General features: G+C 33.6%; 1 protein-coding gene across 7 annotated transcripts in view; it reads left to right on the top strand.

Annotated features, from left to right (window-relative positions):
- Window positions 1-24,944, top strand: part of LOC120950399 (homeotic protein antennapedia) — a 133,835-nt gene that overhangs the window by 90,660 nt on the left and 18,231 nt on the right. The window lies entirely within an intron of this gene.

Genomic DNA, 24,944 nt, shown 5'->3' with positions numbered 1-24,944 from the left:
TGCCTATAAAAAACATTTTTAACAATCGCAGCCCATTATGCAATGCATGGATTAATTTTAAACTAGAATCCTTTCTGCATAAACCACCTATGTAACTGTGAAAAGAAAATATTTTTGGCAATTCAGGTGAAATCATAGCAAAACGCAACCTTCAGCAATTATACAATGCAATTGTCATTTGTTTGTAAAAGAAAGCGGCATGTATACTGTTATTCAATAAAGGTATGCCAGATCTCTTTAACCAGTGTTTAACCGTTGCATCTGCATTGCCCATGATACAAACGATTGGCATATGTACAGACATCACGATTTAAATATAGAACAACCTCATAGATTGGAATATGATTACGTGGTAAGTAGTCGATTCGAGCCTGATAATTTGGTTGTTTGAGAATGTCCGAGAATGTCATGAATAAAATCTGCACGGAACTATCGGCGTTACTACCGAACTTTTTTCCGTAAACAATAATTTGTAGCTTGGATGACAACCCAACTACAGTATACGCTCGATAATCCGCACCTTTTTAATCTACACGCTCGATAAACAGCACCTCGATAATCCGCACTTTTGACATTCAAATTCATGAGCTTAACAGTGTTCTATCAAAACTAGTGAACTATGATTAAAAAGATAAATATCTTTCCATTTTTTTATTATAAACATTCTTTGAACAACATGAAAATGTATGTAATGTAACAATTAACTCATGGACCTCGACATAAATAAGAAAACACGTTATTTTGTTTTTTTTTTTCTTTGCTTCATGCGTAGTGAACATGTTTGTAAAAAAACTGTACATCAATCGGCCTCATATGCTTTACTGTAAATTATAGTTAAAAAAGTAATTACATTATGGAAGCATCGATTAGCATGCCTTGGAAAAGGTTGACAACAAATTCAAAGATAATTTTATTGAAACCCTTGAATGTTACGTATAAGTAATTTACAAAATAGCATATTACGGAGTTACTACACGATACCATAATTTGGCAATTGAACTGAAGATTGTGGCACACTCAATTGAAATTTTAATTGAAGAACCTTGAGTAAGGCAAACAAAGCGTCACTAATGATAGGTTTACACTAGCCGGCCGCAAACTTTACGACCGAAAGAACCAAATTCTACAATAATGTTCGTAGGGTTTTACGCGAAGAGCCAAATTGTTAAACCAAGAGCAAAACTGTGTAAAAATGCTATGAAATATATGAAATGTTAAGAACCGCCATCTTGATATCAAAGATGCTGATTACAAAAAAAAAATTATTTCACGTTCTGCTAGACTATGATGCCACAATGTTATCTTTCGTTGCGTGATCATTAATATTTATTCACTTGCATTGCAAAAAAAAACTACAGCAATTTTAACTAATATCATTACAGTCTAATTACGAATTGAACGCATCTGATCACTTTAAAAAAAAACATGATTGTTAAAATTTCATAACGGATCGTTATACATTATAAGTACATACATTCAGAGGAATAACAATTGCATGAATAGCATTATCAATAGAATAACCCAGAAAAAGTTTCAAGCTAAGCATTTTTTTACAGCTTACTTATTGTTATTAATTACTCAATTTTAATAACGTTGCTATTGTTGTTAGTATGGTTTAGAGAGGCTTTGGCTCATGCGGAGTTCTTTCGCCTCTAATGTTGCTATTAGTAGTGAAATTGAAACATGACAATTTTTTTTCCTTTCCTCTTATCTTGTTTTTCTTGTCATTCCTACTTACTTACTTATCCGGCGCTACAACCGCTTTGCGGTCTTGGCCTGCCTCAGGAGTGTCCGAAACCGCTCGCGGTCTTGGCCTGCCTCAGGAGTGTCCGAAACCGCTCGCGGTCTCGCGGCAAATTCCTATCAATCAGTTTATTTACAGCTTCAACAATATTAGTCAGTTTAAAGCAACAGTCGGCAATCTTTGTGACTTAGTGATCCAAATTTTATAAAAATACTATGAATTCTGTAAAATACAAATTCTTTAAAAAACCTCATATTCTTCTTCCTAACGAGCCAAAATCATTAGCTACGCATGAAAATGCATGTACCCATACCATAACCAAGTGTTACCAAGTGCATTACGCGTCTTACGGGTCTTGAACCTATGAGGGACATATTGCTAAATCGCGTAAGTAGACGGTAGTACTATAGTACCATTATTCTCAAATGGTTACATATACATATTATGATCAAATGTGTCAAGATCAAGAATTGAATAAAGAGATTTGAGTCTTCTATTAAGCACTATATGCCATTGTGGATGGCTCATCTATTGTCTTAAGTTGGAAGTATTTGGTGTATTAAGTTGGAAAAACCGGTTTTTCAAGATTTTACATTTAATCGTTGATTGGTGCATATTTCAGCATATTTTCTGATAAACTGATTTTGCAGATAAATCATTTTGCTACTTGATAATCTTATGCTGGATTTAATAGAGAGTTTTAGTCCTACAATTATAGTTGCAACAAACTTTTACAATGTTTAGCTGATTATTAGATGAATAATCGTTTTTTATCTTTCTTTTAAAAAAATATGAATTATCTAGTTTTGGCGCATCGCCATTTTGTTAAATTTTTATCGAAGATCCCCCCAAAAAAGTCAAAATTCTCCCTGTATATATATATATATATATATATATATATATATATATATATATATATAAATATATATATATATTTAAATTTTTTAAATTTAATAATAAATATATTTGAAAACAGCTTAAATGAAATAAAGTAAAAAAGAAAAGAGCTGCTATTTTTTTTAATTCGTAAAACTGCCCGCGTTGGCCTACTTAACTATTTTATGCAGCATTTTGACATGTGAGGGCAAGATAGACATTGCTGATGTGGGCTTTATTAAGCAAAATTACTGCATTTCGTGAGAGAATTGTGGATATTAAAAGTAATTTTCGACTGAAAAGTTGGCACTATAGGGCCTTACTATTTGGCGCAACATGCGTAGTCGGTCTAGCTCAGCGGTGTTAAACCGGAGGAGAATTCTCCCCAAGGGAGAATTTTGACTTTGTTGGAGGGGATCTAAACTTGCTTGCTAACTTCTAAAAAAGATCAAAACTAGATAATTCATATTTTTTTAAGAGAAAGATAAAAAAACGGTTATTATATATACAGCAGGAACAATATTACATTAGAAGGTGGTAATTATTTTTCATTACCTTCTTCTTCTTCATTAGCACAACAACCGTTGTCGATCAAGGCCTGCCTGTACCCACTTGTGAAGTGAGCTTGGCTTTCAGTGACTTATTGTTACCATAGCAGGATAGTCAGTCCTACGTATGGGAGCACGGTCTATTCGGGGCTTGAACCCATGACGGGCATGTTGTTAAGTCGTGCAAGTTGACGACTGTACCACCAGACCGGCCCACCTTCATTACCTTAGTGTATGTTATGTAACAATTTTTTTTCAACTATTATCTCTAATATATTAAATAAGTTCGTCACTCAAAATTACGCTTTTTAATTTACTGTATATGCTTTTTTGCAACTGTATGAATGGTATTTCGCTAACGAACGATTTCAGAATTGATATGAATTTTCTTTCGAGCGTACCATATTTCTCATTTACTTATTTTTAACTTGTTAGTATTTTCTCTTTTTCTGTTTTGCGCTGCATTATACATTGCAATTAAAAATAGCCCAAATCTACCACCGTGAAACAATAAGAATTCCTTAAGCGTATGATTTAACACATGCTATAATAATTACAACGCCGTTTCCAGGTGTTTAATTGCTATTGCGTTTGAACGAGCATAGTAATATAAATATGGAATGTACTTTATACGAGTATGGTCAAAGGGATTTAGTTTTACGTCTTTAATATAAAACTCTCCAAAAGGTCATAAGACTCTGGACATAACCGTGATTCTTGTTTGTCATGCAGTAGGCCCAAACATGATGGACTTTAGACGTTAGAGAATATTATCTAATTCAAGACTATGAAAAGGTATTGTAATTTTTCGTCATGTACTACATTCAGTTATGAATATGAAATGGTATAACATTGTTATTTTTAAGTGATAATAGTAAAGGATAATTAAATCCTCTCGTTTCGTTATTTTTTTACACATTTAAAGATAATTTAAGATAATTCTGTAAGAAAAAAAAGTGAGCAAAATTCATACAACTACACATAAAACTCACAGTCAAATCATAATAGCTACGGAACCATAACCATCTGACTTTTTGAAATGGGAACACCTCTGGGGGACGGCGCAACATGCGGCAATAAATGAATGCAACTGAAGCGTTTGCGGATACAACCTCAAAATAAATGTACCAAAGTTTGAAACATGTGAGGGGTGACAAGTGATCCAAATCAAATGAACATCAAACAATAAACCCCTATATATTTTTTTAATAATAAAAGGTCTCTTTCGACGTGCTATGTCATATCATACATGACCCTAGTATTATAGCAATTTTTGCGGTTTAAAATGAGGCTCTAAACTCATTTAATTATGTGTTACACTATTGTTCTTTATATATGTTTCTATAATCCAATTATATTCTCTTGATCCATATTTCCACCCGTTATTACCCGTTATGAAGTTATTTCGATGTAAGTAAATGCATTCATTATGCATTTCGTACACTGCCAAACTCGGATGAAACCATCGTTTTCTTACAGTCATTGCAAGTAAATATAATAGTATGAGTCATTATCATATTTCACCAAGTTGACGCTATTAATAGCTGGTAGAATTAATAGTCGGTGGAATTGCAAGGGATCTGTTTGTTGAAGTAGAGATGAAATTCATAGGACTTTTTTCTTGCTGAATATAACTCTTATGTTCTGCTTGTCTTGACAGCCGACTTGCTAATATTAATGTAGTTGATTGCACTCTGATCGTTGTTGCAATGTGTTGTGATCGTCAACGTCGTAGAATGATCATTCAGGAGGATGGAATACATTTCGTGCATTTGATGGGTGACAAATAGTCACTGTGCTGAAGAGTGGAATTGTGACACCATGAAATCATGATCAAGACGATCATGTCATTCTATCCTTTGCCATTCATATTAGATGTAGACAGGACGACACACATTGAAACATAATAATAGACAATCGTGGAATAAAAAAAAATCAGGCTGTTGCACATAATCTCTGTGATCTCATAGACATATATACAAATAAGTTATTAAATATAAATTTATAAGGAAACAAGGATTGAATGCAAATACTTTCAATTAGATTTAAAGCACAAAATGAACAACATCGATAATTTTGTTACTTAATTTTATTCTTAAGCTATATCGTGTTGCGTTATCGTCACGGAATTTTTCAAGTAAATATATCATCGAATAGGTTTATCTATATGACTTGAATGTTTTATAGTGCCACTGATTCATTTTTGCAATATTATTGACTACCTCATTTAATTTAGTAGTAATAGTAAGTAACCATCTTTATCGTTTGTTTTCGTTCGAAAACTTGTTATATGCAAAGCACATGTTGTCAAAAACAAGTAAAAATTTCAATTATATTTCAATTATTATTGTTTCTATCTTTTTTCGACAATTTTTTTGTAATCAATTTTCAACAAACTTGTTTACAAAACTAGTAAACAATTATTCCATTTTGGAATATAGTTTCAGAATTATGTAATCGTTTTTATTAATGTAATATGTCTATTGATCACAATGTACAGTTACGCATTACAAGGCAATAGGTTGTGCGTAATATGTTGTGCGTTTGGCTTCTTCAAAGACCTGTTTTTCATGACATGGTTGTTGCTTATTCGTTAGTAGTACTTATATGTAGTGCTATAAACATATAAGTGGTATTAACACAACAAAAGTCCAAGTGAAAAAAAAACCAGAAAAATCAAGAATGCCAATGAAGAGGAAAACCATTTAAACCAAAATCAACTTGAGCAGCACGTAAAATGTTTCAAACATATTATGAGACAGCCTGGTATGGGTAAAGCATCAGAATGGCAAGATGCCTGTCATGTGGTGTTGAAGCTGACTTTAATCGTGTTTTCACAGTTGCATCATCTAAGGTCACTTTTGCCGTATCCTAGCTATGGCCTTATTTTACTGTTGGTTCAAGGTTAAAATTAGAAAGCTACATTATTTGTCCCCGATTCGGCACCAGATGAGACCTTCAACAGTGACAAAGGAAGTGAAAGTTGGGACATGTGGAATAATTCTCACCTTACCTCTAGCACAAATGATATTGTAAAAGTATCAATTGAAAGCAATATAATTGAAACTTTCTCCGTGTGTATCTGGATATGTTATACAGTGAGATTGGAATATTGGGTTCTACTGTTTATTTTAATGAGCTCCATGTAATGTTTTAGAAAGCGAAGAATGAATAATTTGTTACATGTGATAATGGACAAAGCATTTTATGTATACAGGATACCCTCACCATGGCGTTAGCGATTTGCGTGTTCAAAGCTAATTAATAATTATACACTCTGTGCTGTACATTCTAAAACAGTCGTTATTTTAGTGTACAGAAACCTTACAGAACACAGACATATAATCCCTTTACAATCCTCGGAAATACAAAAACCTAATTCAATAACTTTTTTCTTGAAACTTTATCAGACCGTAATATCAATCAGCTCCGGTCTCGTAGTACACTCGTCAACTCGTACGACTTAACAATATGCCCGTCATGGGTTCAATCCCCAAATAGACCGCGCCGCCATACGTAGGACTGACTATCCTGCTATGGGGGGGGAATCAATTAGTCACTGAAAGCCAAGCCCACAAGTGGGTACAGGCAGGCCTTGACCGACATCGGTTGTTGAGCCAAAGAAGAAGAAGAAGAAGAATATCAATCGTTAACTCGTACAACTAAACAATCTGCCCGTCATGGGTTGAATCCCCAAATAGACGGTGCCTTCATACGTAGGCCTGACTATCCTACTATGGTAATCAATATCTCAGTATAAGCCAAGCCCACTAGTGGTACAGGCAGGCCTTGACGAATAACGGTCGTAGTGTCAAACAACAACAAAATTTTGCTACAACCACCAAAATAGTTTATTTTGTTTTACTAAGCTTTTCATTTTACGAGTAGAGGTTAATGCATAACTCGATTTCGGCCCACCATTTTCAAAACTTGTTTTTAACAGTTGGATAATATACAAAAATTTTCACATAACCAAACATATTTTGAGGCAAATTGTACTGTTACTGTACGAAATGTAGTATAAATATACATTTCGATTTTACGAACGTAATTTCATCAGGATACCACAACCAGGATACTAGCCTTCTAACTTTTGCCATTTTGAACTGTACATAGTTTTGTCATGATTTCAGGCAATACTTTTATTATGTTCGGTGATTGCACTATTTTTATCTATTTTGTTGAATTATTTAACTTTTTTACAATAAATGTACCAAACTTGTAAAATTAGTACATATAATTAGAATACTTCATGCAATACAACCAACTAACCAACGTATGGTACGATGAAACGTTTGAAAATATTTCTGTTGAAACTGTCAAATATTTCACATGGTTTGTGAACAAATTCACCGACTCGTCTCGACCTTTATATTACATATACTCTGCTGTCAACGATCCGTTCTCATAGAATGTGAACCGTAGCAATCGGGTAACTCTTCAAAGGAAAGTGAGAATACATGTAAATAAACGAATGTTCACGATTCTATCGAACCAGTTTGCCAAACTTGATCCAAAGAGAAATGGTAGCTACAATCATCCTATTTAGTTATGCGTATAATACGGCGAATTATTCTAAAATATGTTTGAGGGACTGGCTAATTGTATAAAACGCATGGTTTTATGTGATGAAGATATTAAATGGTTTGTATAGAGAACACAGCTATTAATTTAAGTTATTTCTACTTTATCAATCGCTATTAGTCATTTCCCATTTTCCAGTAAAGGTTATGTTTTAAGTGAGTTGAGTGTTTGATAAAAACAATAGGGTAGACTTAAGTACCTGACAAAGTCCTCCGTTTTCCTAACGCAACGATCTTCACAGGAACGTACATACGTGTTTTTGTAATCTATATGAAAACATAAAAAATTAAATAAAAACACGTAAAACACGTTGTTCACGAAATTTTATTTTGGTGTTGATGAATTAAAGGCGCGTTTTAATGTATTTATTATATTTGTTTTTAGTATTTCTTATCTAACTTCGTTTGATTTCCGTTAAACAGATGGTTATGGTTTTCTGAACATGGTTCCTAGGATCATTTCAAGTACATTGCACCAAATCCAAGAAATAGAGAAAGAAGGCAAAGTTCACGTTAGCAACGAATAGAAAAAGAGGAGAGCGCAATATAGAGTGTTAGGTGCATTTGAGAGTGTTGGTGAGAATAATGCTCGCAAAACACGGCGATGTGACGAGCATTACATTTTCATAGCCAAAAGTAAGCGACTTCATGAAAAAGAAAGCGAAAAAACATGCAATAAAAAAAGAAATCACTCAACACTGAACAAGTAAAACTCAATTTTTACGAAAAAAAGTTATTAAAAAAATATATTGAGTGATTTTAGTAAATACAGATACAGCATTAAACTCTATTTTGTGAAGTATTAAGAGATAAAAAAATTGAGTGCTTGAAATGGTAAAAATGTATATAATTATTATTTATTGATATTATTGTAATGGGTAATGAATAGTGTGTAAATAAATGTGTGAATAAATTTACATTATATTAAAATTAATGAGATATCTTATACATCTTAGCTAAGTAAATGTGCCACAAAACTAAAAATGGTCAGATAAATTCAACAACTAACAGAACGATACTCAAAACTCGGTATGATAACGACATAACGACTCTTTCTAGATTTGTGTAACATAAATGTCTTTCATTCCTTCATTCAATTCTGGAGTAAGCGGTTTCTCAACACAATGAACTATAAAGCAATTTTGGTACATACTTGCTATGTTGCAGATAATGTATTTGATGTGAATTGCTTTATCATAAAATCATTTCAACATTTTAATCCCCGAAAGACTGTGGCTTTGTATGAAAGCTCGAGAATATAAAATATTGTTTTACATAGTAATTATATTGATCAACGTTGTATGCTCATTTTTTTTATTTATTTATTTATTAATCAGGTATTGAGCCTCCATGGCCTACATACACAAATACAACTAATGTCTTAAACTATGGGTTCCTAAAATTAGACGTAATGCAGTCTCGTATGACACTAGTACATTTCGGTACACTAAAGGATAGGTCTACAAAATTTGAAAATAAATTAAAATTCTTGGACATCAATAACAACGGATAACTAGCACAGAAAAGACGATAACGAAAACCAGTTATTAAAAATTGTCGAGTTCTTAAAGGTCTAGTAGGGACATAAAAATTTACATTACTTAGCAATAGAGGTGCATCGATTCTTCCAGTTAATAGTTTCAACATAAACATTCCTTGGGCAACCATTCTTCTCTTTTCCAAAGTTTCAAGCCATAACAACTGACACCTTGTATGATAAGCTGGTAGCACGTCGGTATGTCTCCATGGAAGCCGCTTACTATATATAATTTAAAACAACAATACAATTTAATATAATTTACAAATCCATAATACAAATCACAAGTACAAGTTGACTTAAGCCACTCCTTTAATCTTTTATTACCATTGAGAAAAGAATTTATAGTTCCAACTGTTTTGTCATCTTTACACGAATGCTTAGAACGCTCTATGAAAACAGTGAAACAATGCTGAAACATATATTTCTGTTTGTTAAAAATTAAACGCACTTGATTTCGTTATGTTGCAGTTAATTTTAAGCTGTCCTCATTATGTATACGTCATAACGTCATTTAAAGCAACAAGTGGGATGTATAATTTATTCTATCACAATCTCAGTAACGAAAACAAAATCTCTGTTGTCATCGATACGAAGCGCATGTGAGAAATAAATTGACCAATAGCTAATATACGAGACACATTGCCGCCGGCAAATGAGATACCCCCATGTTATTCCAATAGCAAAGGGAAATCAAGTGAATAACAATAATAAAGTAATATTATTGTTTACTGTAATAACACCAATATTTATGAAATAAAACACCCTATTTAATAACTATCTAGGGAATAGTAAATACTGGACTGTATACGGGACCTCATGTTTCGTAAAAGAACAACCTAAGTAAGGCAATAATTAATCATGGTCATCATCATCATCACAATCATGTTGTTGGAGGTCAGTTTGATATGAATAATGACTATAAAGCTTCGTTTTTGTACATCATCGTCCGTTATTTGTCTTTAACTCCACCAAATTAATATTTTCCTACTGGGGAAAAAAATAAATAGACCCCAAGAAATTCAGGCTGCTCCGAATCTTTTTCTTATTCAATATTTTCAAATACACACATAAAGTAGTTATTATAATGATGGCGCATAACACGAGAGAAACAGGAATAACACTGATCACTTTGAAAAGGAACCGCAGAAGCTGGATGGCATGAGAATTTCGCATTGAAATTTATTACCCTCGATTAACACATCGTTAAATTGAATTACTCCGAATTAAACTTTGAACGCCAGAGCTCGTCACACACGTTGCATTGGAACGATCGACAAGCGATGTTGTTTAGCTTTTTCTACCTCATACCCACAACATGATCTTAAAACATTGTTGTAGCATAATAACAAATATAATAATCACTCGAATGTATTCTTCTGTTGATTAAACAGTTTCTATACTTTTATTTATGTGTTTTTTTTATGTAATGAACGAGAGATACGGCTTTTTTGTACTTTGTTGGTAAACAAAATACTGCAAATTATTTTGAGATATAGATAACATTCTGATTTTGACTAGCTTCTTAAACAATAGAAGGATATTGAGATAGGTTGCCGACAATGGCTAAATTAACAATGATGGTCGAACTAAAATTGATAACAAATGTGGGTATTTTTTAAACACTCTCAGAGAAAGAACATCAAGAGAATATGCAAAATAGCAAAAAGCCAACCAACTTACGTTTTCATCAAAACCATTTAGCAGTTGTGACCGAGGTAGAATACATTCGTTTTTATGACTTAATTATCTTTGGAACGACCCTGTTGCTTTCGATCGCATTACACCTCGTAGCACAACGTGAGCGTTGCATTGAGAGGACACGCATTGGTACGTGCGTCAAAGTGACATCGATTTACATTTTATTCGCTTTTTCGCGATAAATCTCACAGCAACCCTGTCTTGAACAATCTCAGTTCCACGGGTCGCTCTCCACACCACCCGATGCGTTATTTAATTCGTCGTTTTCAGTTGAATTCGATGATAGCTTGTGGTATAATGTATGCTGTGCACGTGGCAGGTACCGTTGTCGGACATCTTTTCTGCAATAAATGTAAGCATGGAACATTATTTTGAATGTTCTTCACTAATACATCTATGATATTCGCACTAAAGGTGTTTATCTGATGTTACTTTTTTTTCATGTAAATTATAATGGTGTGAACCATTAAATTTGAAGTATCAAATATTGAATTTGTGTTATTGCGTAATCATTATCATCATCGTCATCATCATCATCATCATCATCATCATCATCATCATCATCATTACTTTTAATTTTTTCCTAATTGAATGGAATGGCCATTTTGCCGACGGCAAATTTTATTACATCTGCAAGATGGGCTTGTATCTACTTTTGATTCAGTATACAAAGGAAAGGTTTTAGTAGGATTTTTTCTCCTTTTAAGTTTAATCATGTATTATTTTAAAACGAGACTTGTAGTAATAAATTGGTTCGTTTATATCATTATCTTGTAAGGATTCAACTAAAAGTACAATACGAAGATAATGTAAACCAAAACGCGATAAAACCTACAAAATATTATAACCTTGCAAGACGTTTCAATCAAATTAGCTAACGTCTACGTACAAATACTGCCACAAACGAAATGGCCAAACGACGCAGTAAAAACAGAATGGAAGAATTGAATTATTATTTATAGGCACGCCCATCCATCAAATTCTTTTTCGAGTCGAGCAGAAAACTGCTCGAAAATAATCACTATGGACTATGAAATGTATGCATACGTTATTGAATCATTTTTATTCTTAGGTTAACTTAAACAAATAATTTCAAAAAAACATTCTGCATTGAAATCGAACTAATTAAATAAAGTGAATAAAAAATTTATACGTTTTACCCTTTCCTTTTTTGCTCTTGACTGACTGTGGATGTAAACCATACATGCAGTCTACTTGATTTAATACACTTATGTTCATGTACAGAAAACTTAATAAGGAACATAACAATATTAATAGTTTTTATAATAATAATAATGATTAAAAATTATCATAATAATGACCAAAATAATGAAATTAAGAATAATAACATGATTACAAATAAAAATAATGATTATAATCAAAATAATAAAAAGTTAAAAAATTATAGTAATAGTTTTTTTTATAAAATGTTTTATTGAAAACGTGCTAAGGTTCTAATTAACATTAATATTTACAAAGAACAACGCAGAACTTCTATGTCAATCACAGCATCATTGTTTCCAATGATGTGGATGACGTAGTTCGCAAACAAACTTAGGATATGGGTAGTAAAAATAATATTGAATGAAAATAAAAATGATCAATGATATTAAAAATTGTTGTTGATTGATATTATTATTATTATGATATCAAAAATAATAATCACAAAGAAATAAATATATTAATGATAATAATAATAATAATAATAATAATAATAATAATAATAATAATAATAAAAATAATAATAATAATAACATTAATAATAACAATAATAATAATAATAATAATAATAATAATAATAATAATAATAATAATAATAATAATAATAATAATAATAATAATAATAATAATAATAATAATAATAATAATAATAATAACAAACATAATAATAATAATAATAATAATATTAAAAATAATAATAATAATAATAATAATAATAATAATAATAATAATAAGCATTTTTTTTTTATAAAACATATATATATATATATTTGCGAGTAAAGTTTAATGCTTATGAACTAATTTATGTACAAAAACAGAATGACGCGGGGAAAAAAACATAACATATTTTATAACGTTAGACAACAATTGAGTATTATAATAATAAATTTAATAATAAAGATAATAATAATTATAATAACAATAATAATAATAGAAGTGACAAAATTAATTCCAAAATCACTGTTATTGTAGTGATAATTATGCAAATAATAAAAAAAGATAATTATAATCAATATAATATTTATAACAACTTTAATAAAAATAAAAATTGTTATTAAAATACTGAGAAAAATAATATCAATAATATTCATAATACTAGCGTTTTTTAGAATATTAAAATAATAATAGTTCCAGACAACTCTCTCTAATTTGAGAGGCGATGGGACTGTCGAATAATACGGGTTTTCAAATTACAGAGGTTGAAAGTGAATGAAAGGTCCATACAAACAAGAAAGAGACAGAACATTGAGTATGAAGCCTTGCTATAGAAAACTGCGAACGCGATTGCCAATTTGAGCATACATCATTCAATAACCATGGCAACGCCATGCACAAATAAAAGGGATACAGATTTCAGAGGTTTTCTAAATTAGAGGACAAAAATGTACTGGAAATGAAGGGATTGTAAAAAAAATTCAAATAAGAGAGGTTTTTCAAATTGGAGAGGTGTCAAATAATAGAGGGTTCACTGTAATATTATTATTATTCTTATTCAATTTATTTTTTTATTAAAGCTATATTTTTTAAATAAATACTATAGAAGCTATAGAAATATCCCCACTGTAGAAACATGCCATATAGCCGCAGTATTGACGGGAAACGTGTATAGCTTGTATTGTCAATTTGATTATACAATGTAACATTCAGTTGATCGTGGAGTAATCGTGGAAATACTCGTTAAAGTTCAAACACTGTTTTTGTTCCTATTTTCGAAAGTTTGTTCTTAATTACGTTAGTACATCTATTTTTGGCAACGCAAATACGGGTCAGAAAACGTAAGTAATATCAATAGGTAGAAAAATGTTTAAAATAGTTTTACAATCTCACATTCCTGATATTGACGTTGAGAAGCACTTTAGTTAATCATTTCATGTTGTTTTGATCACTTCGCTGACAATATTTACAGTCCTTTGGATATGAGTTACACATAAAGTAGGTATTGAAAAAAGTAAGAGTCTGACGGCTAAGGAATACGGCACAAATTATTATTTTTCTGTTAAGTTTTTGCATTATTCGTCCTGAAATATGTGATGTGATATGTGAATCTTTATCCGGTTGCTATGGATCGCAATCCATGAAAATGGATCGCAATCAACTACGTCTGAATCGTTTTCAGCTACGTTTGAATCGCTCTCAGCTTTTTTTGTATGTTCCAGTAGCTGAGCCGTCTCGTGGTATAGTCGTCAACTCGAACGACTTAAGAACATGCCCGTCATGAGTTCAAGCCCCCAATGGACCGTGCTGCCATACGTAAGACTGACTATCTAAGCCAATCCCACAAGTGGTACAGGCAGGCCTTGACCGACAACGGTTGTTGAGCTAAAAGAAGAAGAATTAGTACTGTATCATTTGAATCGTTATTTATCAGTGAATACAAACTGTAAAATTACCTGTTGCGTGTAGTTGTTGATTGTTTTTCGAAAAAAAAATATTATCACAATACAAAGAATTCTAAATTACTTTCTTATCGACTAATTAACAAATCAATGATTTCAATATAAGATTATCTTTTATCTAGAGTATTTCTTTCTTTCATATAAGTTCTACATAATTTTTGAATAGACACATTAATTAAGGGGCCGTACATAAATTACGTAACGCTGAAATTGGGATTTCTCGACCCCCTCCCCCCCTATCGTAACAAAACGTAACGTTGGAGGAGACCCCCCTTCCAAAATTACGTAACGCATGATCGAACACCCCCCCCCCTTAATTTGGTTTTGCATCAACAAATACAAAAAAATATGGGTTTATATTTTTTTATTTGATTGCTTTTAGAAAGTATTCAGAGTTGTTTTAATTAATGTTTAATTAAAATTAATGTTTAATTAATGAAAGGAAAGTTAGATAAAAAAATTATAATTAAAGAAACGCATAATATATATGTTGAGCATTTTTAGACATCTTGCCAGATTGGCTTCAATTGTTCAGTAATGTTTATGATGGGAACACTATCTGTTTCGATTACATTGGCATCTTCTTTATTCCATATGGCATCTTCATTATGTATGTGTATTACTTCTTTAAACCTATCATCATTCTTTTGTTCTGAAGTAAGGTTTTTTTCCCTTCTCCTTGGCTAGCATGCATTCTCAAATGCTCGTTTAGCAAAACATGTGATGCAAAATATATTTCACATTTTTTACAAATTCGGTTTTGTATAATCTTTTGGACAGAAGGGCAATATAAATCGTATGGCTGCTCCCTAAACGAAAGCAGCGATTTTGGAAGTATTTTAGCAATAAAAAGGTGGGCGATCATTTGTCAGTGACTAGTGATAGGATTGTATTACGTTACGTAACAGAATGTGAACCCCCCCTCTCCCCTATGTAACAAACCGTAACGCTACAGGGAACCCCCTCCCCCCCTTTGAGCGTTACGTAATTTATGGATGCCCCCTAAGAACATTTTGTCAAATTCAAAAATTTTAATTGTATTCTTACCAGCTCTTTGAATGCGGAAAACCTTATGTTAAATCATGTTTCTGCTTCTACAAACATCTAACAGCGGTTTTCAACTGATTTGCAGGTTTTAAATTTATTCATTGTTTGGTAAAATTAAAAACAACGGTTGTTTACTTGTTACACCTGAAACACATATGCGCTGGGTTATCTGCTCATACATACAGCCCGTCCCCAAGTTACGTGGTTTATGAGTTCCCAAGAAATCCGTGGATGTTTTGATCGGGCAAATTCGGAAAACAGCGTAATTCCGAATCCGCGTAAATCGAGAACCGTGTAGCTCGGGAACAGACTATACACATTACAAGCAAATACAAAATAGCGTCCAAAACGAAGGTAGCAGAATAAAGGAGATAAGAACAACCTGGGGGCCAAAATGCGCTCCCCCAGGGCGAGCGCAAATGTAGAACACCTCGAGCACTGTTCTAGCAAAACTGTGAAAGGGTTAAAGTCATTGATACAATTTGATTTTATTTCGACCTAAATATGTTATGTTACGTTATGTTACGTTATGAAAGGAAAATAATCAGACTTCAGTTTTTACGTGTAACTGTTACAATGTTTAGTGCTTAGGAGTTCATAATCAGTGCAAACTTTAAAAACTTTAGCCTCCATTTTAAAGCGCATGTGTAATCTAGTTTCAATTCCGTTATATTGCGGACTTCTCATTTGTTTATTTAGCTATGACTTACAGTTTTAGACCAAATAATCAAATAATTGATCAAACTTTGCATAATTAAATTAAAAAAAAAACAATAAAAAAGGGTCGAATCTATGCAAATTCCAAAATCATTTGTTGAAAAATTTAATGGACGACATGCCAAAATCTGAAGCGAGAAAAGCAAGCATAAGCATGAAATATTTTCTTATTGCAAGAACGTTTTCAAACGCATGTTCAAACCAAAACGTTGATGAATGAATCTTCTTCTTAATTTCAAATAATTTTTGTGCACAGTTTTGTACGTGTACTGTTTTTGGAATGAATATAAATTTCTTAAAGCCATTTAACTAATGGCACGGTTTGACGAGTAGTTGAGCACGCTGTAAAACATATCTTTTTGATTTTTTGACGTACAGTAAAACCGTTATTCCATCCTAGAGCATATTCGAAGTAATCCGAATAGTTGCTGTACCAAGGCCTTGAAGACGTGAAATAGGCAATTTAAAGCATGTGTTCAATGTTCCTTTCGCTAGACGTAGGTTCACGTTTATTTATCTAGTTTGTTTATTTGATCAAGTAAACCCATCGAACTCGTTTGGTTTAAACGAGTAATGTTAAAAATAACTACGGTCATATTAGGATAAATGTACCAATTGTGATTATAGCACCAATTATGGCTATAACCAGTAGGGGCCTTTTTTGTTTTTAAGGCCCGTGTCTGTGCTCCATCGCATGCGATTTTATCGCACGTGGTGTCAAACGCTTTTTCGTATAATATTGCGATTATTTGGATGATTTTAATAATATTACGATTATGTAAAATTAAGTTGAGATTGTTCCTACAAAACACCACACATTTAGTTTGACAGATAAAATCGGATGCGGTGTCTGACGAAATCAAAATTTTTTGATTCCGTCGTACGACCAAATCGCACGTCCGACGTTATCTGTCAAATCTCATATACAATTTTGACAGGCCTTCCGATAAAATCGCATCCGATGGAGCACAGACACGGGCCTAAGTTTCTGTAGTAACGGTAGTCTGAAATTTCTGCCTGTCAGCTGTTTGCATTTTATAGTTTTTGAGCAGCTATCTAAGTGGGTATAATATACAATTAGGCCTATCCCAGGATGTATGTATTTTGAAAACTGATTTTTATTGCTTCTGCTTCTGAATGAAGTTTTTAAGAGTGTTTTGTGTATTCGTCAAGCCTCCAGAAAGCCTGTTTGAGCAAAAGTTTTCACACGTCTTGTCAATAAGTGATGTTCAAATTTGGTTTTAAAAAACATGCTATGAGACCAGCTGACCTACATACACTTTGATTCTACATTCCACCACCTGATCTCTTTAATACACCTTGGGATAAATTAAAACGCCCGTTAAACATTGCGAGGGTTGCGAATAGTACTATCTACTCGAAGTCTTATGGTGTTGTAAATAATCTTTATGTTTAATTCATTTTTTTACGGTGTAATTCGTTGAAATTATCACTATTTCAATGTTTGTGGATGTTTGCAAAATAAAATGTGAAAACTCAGATGTTTAGTATGCTGCCAATTGCACTGTTATACCTGCTCTGGGGGGTGCTATAATTATAACTGCTATAACTATACTCGCTGGGCAAAATCGAGCAGTTTTCTGTCTAGTTTTGTGCGTCGTTTTTGCGCTGGCCAGCGCAGTTATGGCAGTTTTTAGGTGCGGAAGCACCATCTGTTGAAGGAATGAGTGAACTATTTTCGACGGTGAAGTAAAAAAACGGCCGAAAAGTTCAAAAATATTTGCGCTCATTTCATCCTCCTCTTGCTCTCGTTCCTTCACCATGCCGTGCCTTACTTGCACTCCAATCCGTGTCTTCCACCGGGCTGATTGTGTGTTGTGGTGTATGCGTAGATACATATACAGTGTAGTACGTCGATTATCCGGGCAGCTCGGGACCGAACGGTTGCCGGTTACTCGATTTGCGCGGATAATCGTCCAAGAAATGTCAAATTCATATAAACATTATAAAATTCACAAGTTTTATAATTAATTCACTCGAACTAATCGAATCAATCGATTAATTGTTAGTAGAATATTGTTTCAATCAATAACTATAGGTTTAACAACTGTTCATGACCAAAAATGATTTTTGAAAATACCTCTAGACACTAAAGAGCTGCACAAAAACCTGGTTGCCCACTTGACTATGCAAATTTTCGCAGTATGTTTGAACAGCTGTCACATTTATGCGCACGGTTAAGTCGTCCTACGGTTAATCCGACCCCAGATAATCGACGTTCGACGTTCTGACTGTGCATTGCGGTTGTGTATTTTAGTTGGTTGGTGCAGTGCTGCAAAATGTCGCTATCAATGTCATAAAAAAAAGCTGACTGACACAAAATCCATATCAGCGTCATGCACTTAATTGTGATAATCAGAGGTGATACTCAGAATGATTGGTGTGACTAATACATGCTCATGACATGTTAGCGACCATCGCTTGGTCAGTCACTATGTCACGACTTTTTTTTTGCTGTGATCAATTTTGCAAAATATCACTGACATAGTCATGACAAATTCCGGCTGAAATAAAATCATATCAGCGTCACGAGCTCTGCTGCAAAGATCAGAGGCGAGCCTCAAACAGTTGGTGCGACCATCACATGCTTGGTGACATTGTGTGCAACCAACTCTTGGTCAGTCACTTGGTCGCGACATTTTCAGTCGGTGATTATCGCGATGGTCACGGGAGATATGCGGTGCGTGTGAGTGGTTCCAAGAAAAAAAAAAATGAGCATGTTTTCTCGCTCTGTTTGACCGGACAAATAATCAAAACAGATAGAGGGAGAAAGCATGCTCATTTTGTTGCTAGAACTCATTTGACCAGCAAACAGAGGAGGTGATTACCCGAGGTAATCAATTGCTTGGCATGTTGTTTCGGATAACAAGAGATTTCAAAGACCCAGTCTGCATCAAAGCGTTATACTGTGGTATTATCCGCCCGGTACTCGAATACGCCTGTGTCGTCTGGAAGCCCTCAACCCAAAGACTTTCTGAGAGAATGGAATCGATACAGCGTCGCTTATCCCGATACGCAACACGCTTGTTACTTTGGCCACCTGGCAGTCAGTTACCACCTTATGAAACGCGACTTCTGCTCCTTGGACTGCAACCGCTCCACATCCTACGCCGTACCGCACAACAACTATTTGTGGCTGGTTTACTGCAAAGTAACATCGACTGTCCTTCCCTACTCCAGCAGTTAAACTTTTACGCGCCTGCTGTTCAGCTTCGCTCTTGTCCGTTACTTGCCCTGAACCGTAGTCGAACTGGATATGGATCTAGAGACCCCCTCAACTCCATGATTAGGGTGTTTAACGAAGTTCGTCATTTGTTTGATTTTGGAACCTCAGTGCAATCCTTTAAAAACTGCCTTAGAAGCGAATTATTAAGATGATCTTACTACTTATTTTAATTTAATATTAGACTTAAGAACATTCACACGGATCCATTGTTATCCATTGAACGAGTAATAAACAAATTAAACAAAAATTAAACAAATTAAACTCACGCGCCACGTATATTCCAAGAATGTCGCGATTATCGCCGACAAAAATCTCGTGACCAAGTGAGTGACCAAAAGTTGGGTGCTAAACTAAATGTCACCAAGCATGTGATTGATTCTCCATCTGTTGGAATATAGTCACTGATCATCTCAGCTGTGTATGTGATCTGATTTGAGCTTCGTTTCAGTCATGAGTGTTGATGATTGAAACAGTGGCAGTTGGCAGCACTATTCACAGCCTGGAAAAAATCATGATTATGCTTGCCACGGCATTAAGCTAAGCTTGTTAGTCAGAGTATCGCGTTGGACTCAATTATTCGCATGTCGTGTTCAGCATGTCACGACGCACTTTAATTGACAATCGGCAATGAGCATCAAGCTACAACGGATATGTTCATTCTTTTCGTAGGAGAAAATCTCGTGATACTTATGACATTTAACAGCACTGGGAAGGTGTTTTCATTTATTTGTGTGACCTCAACGATTCGGGAGAAGCTGGTTAATTTTGGGATTGAAAGTATTATCGGCATAACGCCCTACGCGAGCATGCACAAACAAACACAAACACACACAAACAAACACAAACACAAACACACACACACACACACACACACACACACACACACACACACACACACACACACACACACACACACACACACACACACACACACACACACACACACACACACACACACAAACACACACACGGCATAAAGGCCGGGCTACATTGATCGTACTCGCAAGCGTAATTTTGATTTTCACTAGCGCATCTGGCGGCGGCTGACCGAAGCATTTTGCCAAACAATTTGAAGCCGCTCCAGAAAATATGTTATTTCTCCATGTTTTTTACGTTAACTGGACTGGAAAAGCTTTGTAATTGATAGATAAATATATTGTGCAGTTCAGCCGTTTTCGCATCAAAAAACGATGAAAAAACTACTTAATTTTGAGATCCGGCACAACCATTCCCTCGATGACCAAAAAAAGCTTCCTCCAGCCGCCGCCAGATGCGCTAGTGTAAATCAAAACTACACTACGGAGTACGATCAATGTAGCCCGGCCTTTAGAAAAATCAATGATTTCATGTTCAATTGCATTGGAGCTGTAACCAGGGCTTATGCTGGGACCATTGGCCTTTATCGCATACCATTTCGATTGCGATCGAAATCGATATCCGATGAACAAAAGTTCATTTTGAATGTAAAAAAATCACTTTGGCATCTCATACGGATTGTTAATTCGAACGTAATCGAAATGGAAAAGTCAGTTTCGACCAGTAGACAGATCCTATGTAAAACATCGAGCTGTCGACAATTTTGTCGACAATTGGTATCGCATACGCTCTTTGTCGATGAAATTCATTTCGAAAAGGTACGGAGTAGTCAAAATCTCTTGTATTATCTGATTTAATTCAATTTTTTTTAGAAAAATTATTTCAATATGCATGTAAACATGAAATATATATATATATATATATATATATATATATATATATATATATATATATATATATATATATATATATATATATATATATATATATATATATATATATATCTATATCTATATATATATATATATATATATATATATATATATATATATATATATATATATATATATATATATATATATATATATATATATATATATATATATATATATATATATATATATACATTTATTTTATAATCCCATTCCATTCTTTTGTTGATTTCTTATTTCTTAGCTTGAAGTATAAAAACTAGATATCTATTATAAACCTAAATTTATGTATTTTGATTGTATATTAAAAAAGGTTAATTTATATTCTCTAAAAATAATATATAAGCTAAATAGAGTGAAAAAACATCTCAAATAACTCAAACAGCGATAAAACATCCTTTTTACGAGCTGATAAACATTTTTTTTGATATAATTTAGTTTTCCACTGGTATATTGATACATCAACTGGGGTAGAGAAGTAGATGTGGCTATCCGACTGAAATGATGTTTTTATATGAAGTTTTCAACTGCTCGACATTTTAACCACGTTGCTATGGTGGCAAACACCATTCCACTCCACTGCCAAATCGATCGGTTAGCGAAGATTATGATTGAGAAAACGCAATTGGATAACATTGGAAATTTGCTAACCGATCGACTAAATTATCCACTCCGTTATCGATTTTCGTTCCCGATCAGGCCCATATTACATTTACTATAAATCCACACTTTCCACAAATTATACCGCTTGCGCATACTAAAAAAAACGCTTCATCCTGGATGTAGTTTGCTATAATTCTTTTATTTGACGTAACGTCTTACGCGAACATGGCAACCTATACAAGCTTTCGAAACTTAATTCATTACTACTGCAGCCAGATATTCAATCCTTTCTACGGGGCATGTAATTGAGTCAATCGAATTGAAGACTGTATCATGGGACCGCCCGTTTGATATTTATGTATGTTTGCTATAATATACAACACAATTTCACGTCGGCAAGTTTTTATAGGAAAGTGTTGAAATATTTCTATAGTAACGGTCGTTTTCAACCATTAACTATAAAATTGAAAATTGCTCGAAATTTGAAATATTTTTATAATATTTCACATCTGATCCGTTGCAATCCACGTTAGGCCCGGGTCTATGAACATATTTCGGAACATAAACATATATATAATATTTGTTCTATGGTAACATTTCTGGATATTTCTATTTACATACTTCATTTACTTGGAGGAAGACGAATGTCTACACTCGCACTTGTCTCGCTTATCCGGCCCAAGTGGTTTAGCAGTATCGTCTAAGTCAGGGGACGGCCGAATAAGCCAAATTCTACACAAAATGTTCGTAGAGTTCCATGCGAAGAGCCAAATAAATAAGCCAAACCAAAAATTGTATGCAATGTAAATGAAATATTTAAACGATCATTTCGAAATCAAAGAGCCTCATGCGGCTCGAGAGTCGCACTTCTCTGATCGCTGGTTAAGCATTTGACCCGGCATTCCATTGAAACACCCGGCTAAAGCTAGCGATTTTTTAAACACAAGAAAATATTGTTTACCAATCGAATAAAGTGTTTAAAAAAGATAGCTAAAGTCTTATCATTTCGAATTAAGATCAAATCACCTGTTGCTCGAAGTAATACCAGCATAAATATTTGACTGTATGACAATCAAAACGTATTAGGTGGAGTCTTATCGCGTTTGCCTGAGGCCCGTGCATGGTTCATTAACTGTAGTGTCTACGACCAAAAAATACACGTTGTTCTATGACCGTTTATTCGGCTAGGACCATATATTTTGTATGGGAGATTGCAATTATGCGGATTCAAAAGAGTGTTTTTTTATTTGCTTGTCGTATTTGCATGAATTTTTTATCAGACGTTAGTCATCTTGTTTGTCAACTAATTACATGATTCTAGAATGTAAAAAATAGTTTTTCTATTTATTTCAAACCGTACAACCAGACATATCGAGTAGAGGTATCTCAAATGAAATAGAACCGTGCGGTTCATTCAGTTCCCGCTAAAAAATGAAAGAAACAGTTCACAGAAACAGAATGGTATGGTTCATTTGAAATATCACAATATAATAAGAGTCTACAAAATGAGCGCATGCATTCATGATCATTTTTAAAAAGAAAAAAACAAGTATTACAAGTATTTTTCGATTTACGGTATTGATGCGGACCGGAGACAATACCGGACAATACGGACCGGAGTATTTCGAATATTAGCGTATGTCAAATTTCGAGGTTCTCGGTCAAATTTTATAAAATTTTATATAATTTTGCTGGAAATAGCAGGTTTTAGTCATTAAATTAATTATTTGATCTAATGTCAAATGAAGATGAAAATGTTGCACCTTTTGAAATAGTTTTAAAAATCTAAATAAAATGGAATTTAATTGTAGTTGATAAATGATGTGTCAAATCAGTTCAATTTGCTCAAAGAACAGCCAAATTTAGAATATCGCGTAAAACGAAATCGCTTCTGTCGAGTATGGCGTATTTCAAGGAATACCTGTTTGCGCAAAACCAAGAAAATTGGATTTTAATCTGCGCAATGCTTACTTTTCAGGAAACCAGGCCAACCGATCTTTAGTTTTACTGATTTTAGAATTGTGTAACGATTCACAGACTCTACAAGTTAAAATTCAATTCACTGCCAACTATTGAAAATGTGCTTTTTAGTTGACACATTCCTGACCCGACCATAGTGACTGACATGACCATAGTATCAAATTATTATGAACGGATTACGACCATAATAATGACAACTGTACGATCTTATGAAGTGTCACAATAAAGAACCATTCTGCTTTGGATAGTTGCTTAGGCAACATCTTTAGCGTTTCACCTTTAGTCTTCAACCTTCAGTTCTTGCGTCTTCAGTTCTTCCGCCTTCAGTTCTACAGACATCGGTCTTCTGCCTTCTGTCAGTTGATTGTTGTAAAATCAGTGCACATTATAATACAAAAAAATCTGAAAATTTCTCGACAAGTCATGATATTTTTGTGATTTTTTTTCCAAAACCGGGTTTTTTTATACAAACGCATCTATTTTAATTTAACTGTCAGCCAACTATTGAGCATTCAACTAAAAAGCATACCGATTAAAAACCGTTCAACTATTGAATTCTGACTGTATTGCGAATGAACGTTCACGTGATAAATAATATTTTTTACCTTTGTTCCTAACCTAACAAAAACTAAGGCAGCTCGGGATTCTGAGGCGGGATCGGAAAGAGGATAAGGGAAGATTGAAATCAAACAGAAGGAAGGGTATCCCTTTGGCCCTTTTCGATTCAAATTTTAAATTTTAGTTTTAATAGTGACACGGGCTGGTAATTGCAAGAAAATTGTTAATTCTTTCATAAATTTTACAGGAAGAGTATGTATGCCTCTAGTAATAGTAAATGTTTGAGGGTATGATGAATTTTCTATGACCCTCTGCTATCAAATAACAGCCAAAATGGCCAAACTAATTTTGGCTAATATTTGACCTCGTTCCTACACAGTCCTTGGATTCAACTATTTGTTGAAGTATGCATGTAAATTCCAACGGCGGTGCGGTTTG

The sequence above is a fragment of the Anopheles coluzzii genome, chromosome 2 (genome assembly GCF_943734685.1).
Source record: "Anopheles coluzzii chromosome 2, AcolN3, whole genome shotgun sequence".
Taxonomy (NCBI): domain Eukaryota; kingdom Metazoa; phylum Arthropoda; class Insecta; order Diptera; family Culicidae; genus Anopheles; species Anopheles coluzzii.
Note: the sequence above shows the minus strand (reverse complement) of the source record. Positions and strands in the feature narration are given on the sequence as shown.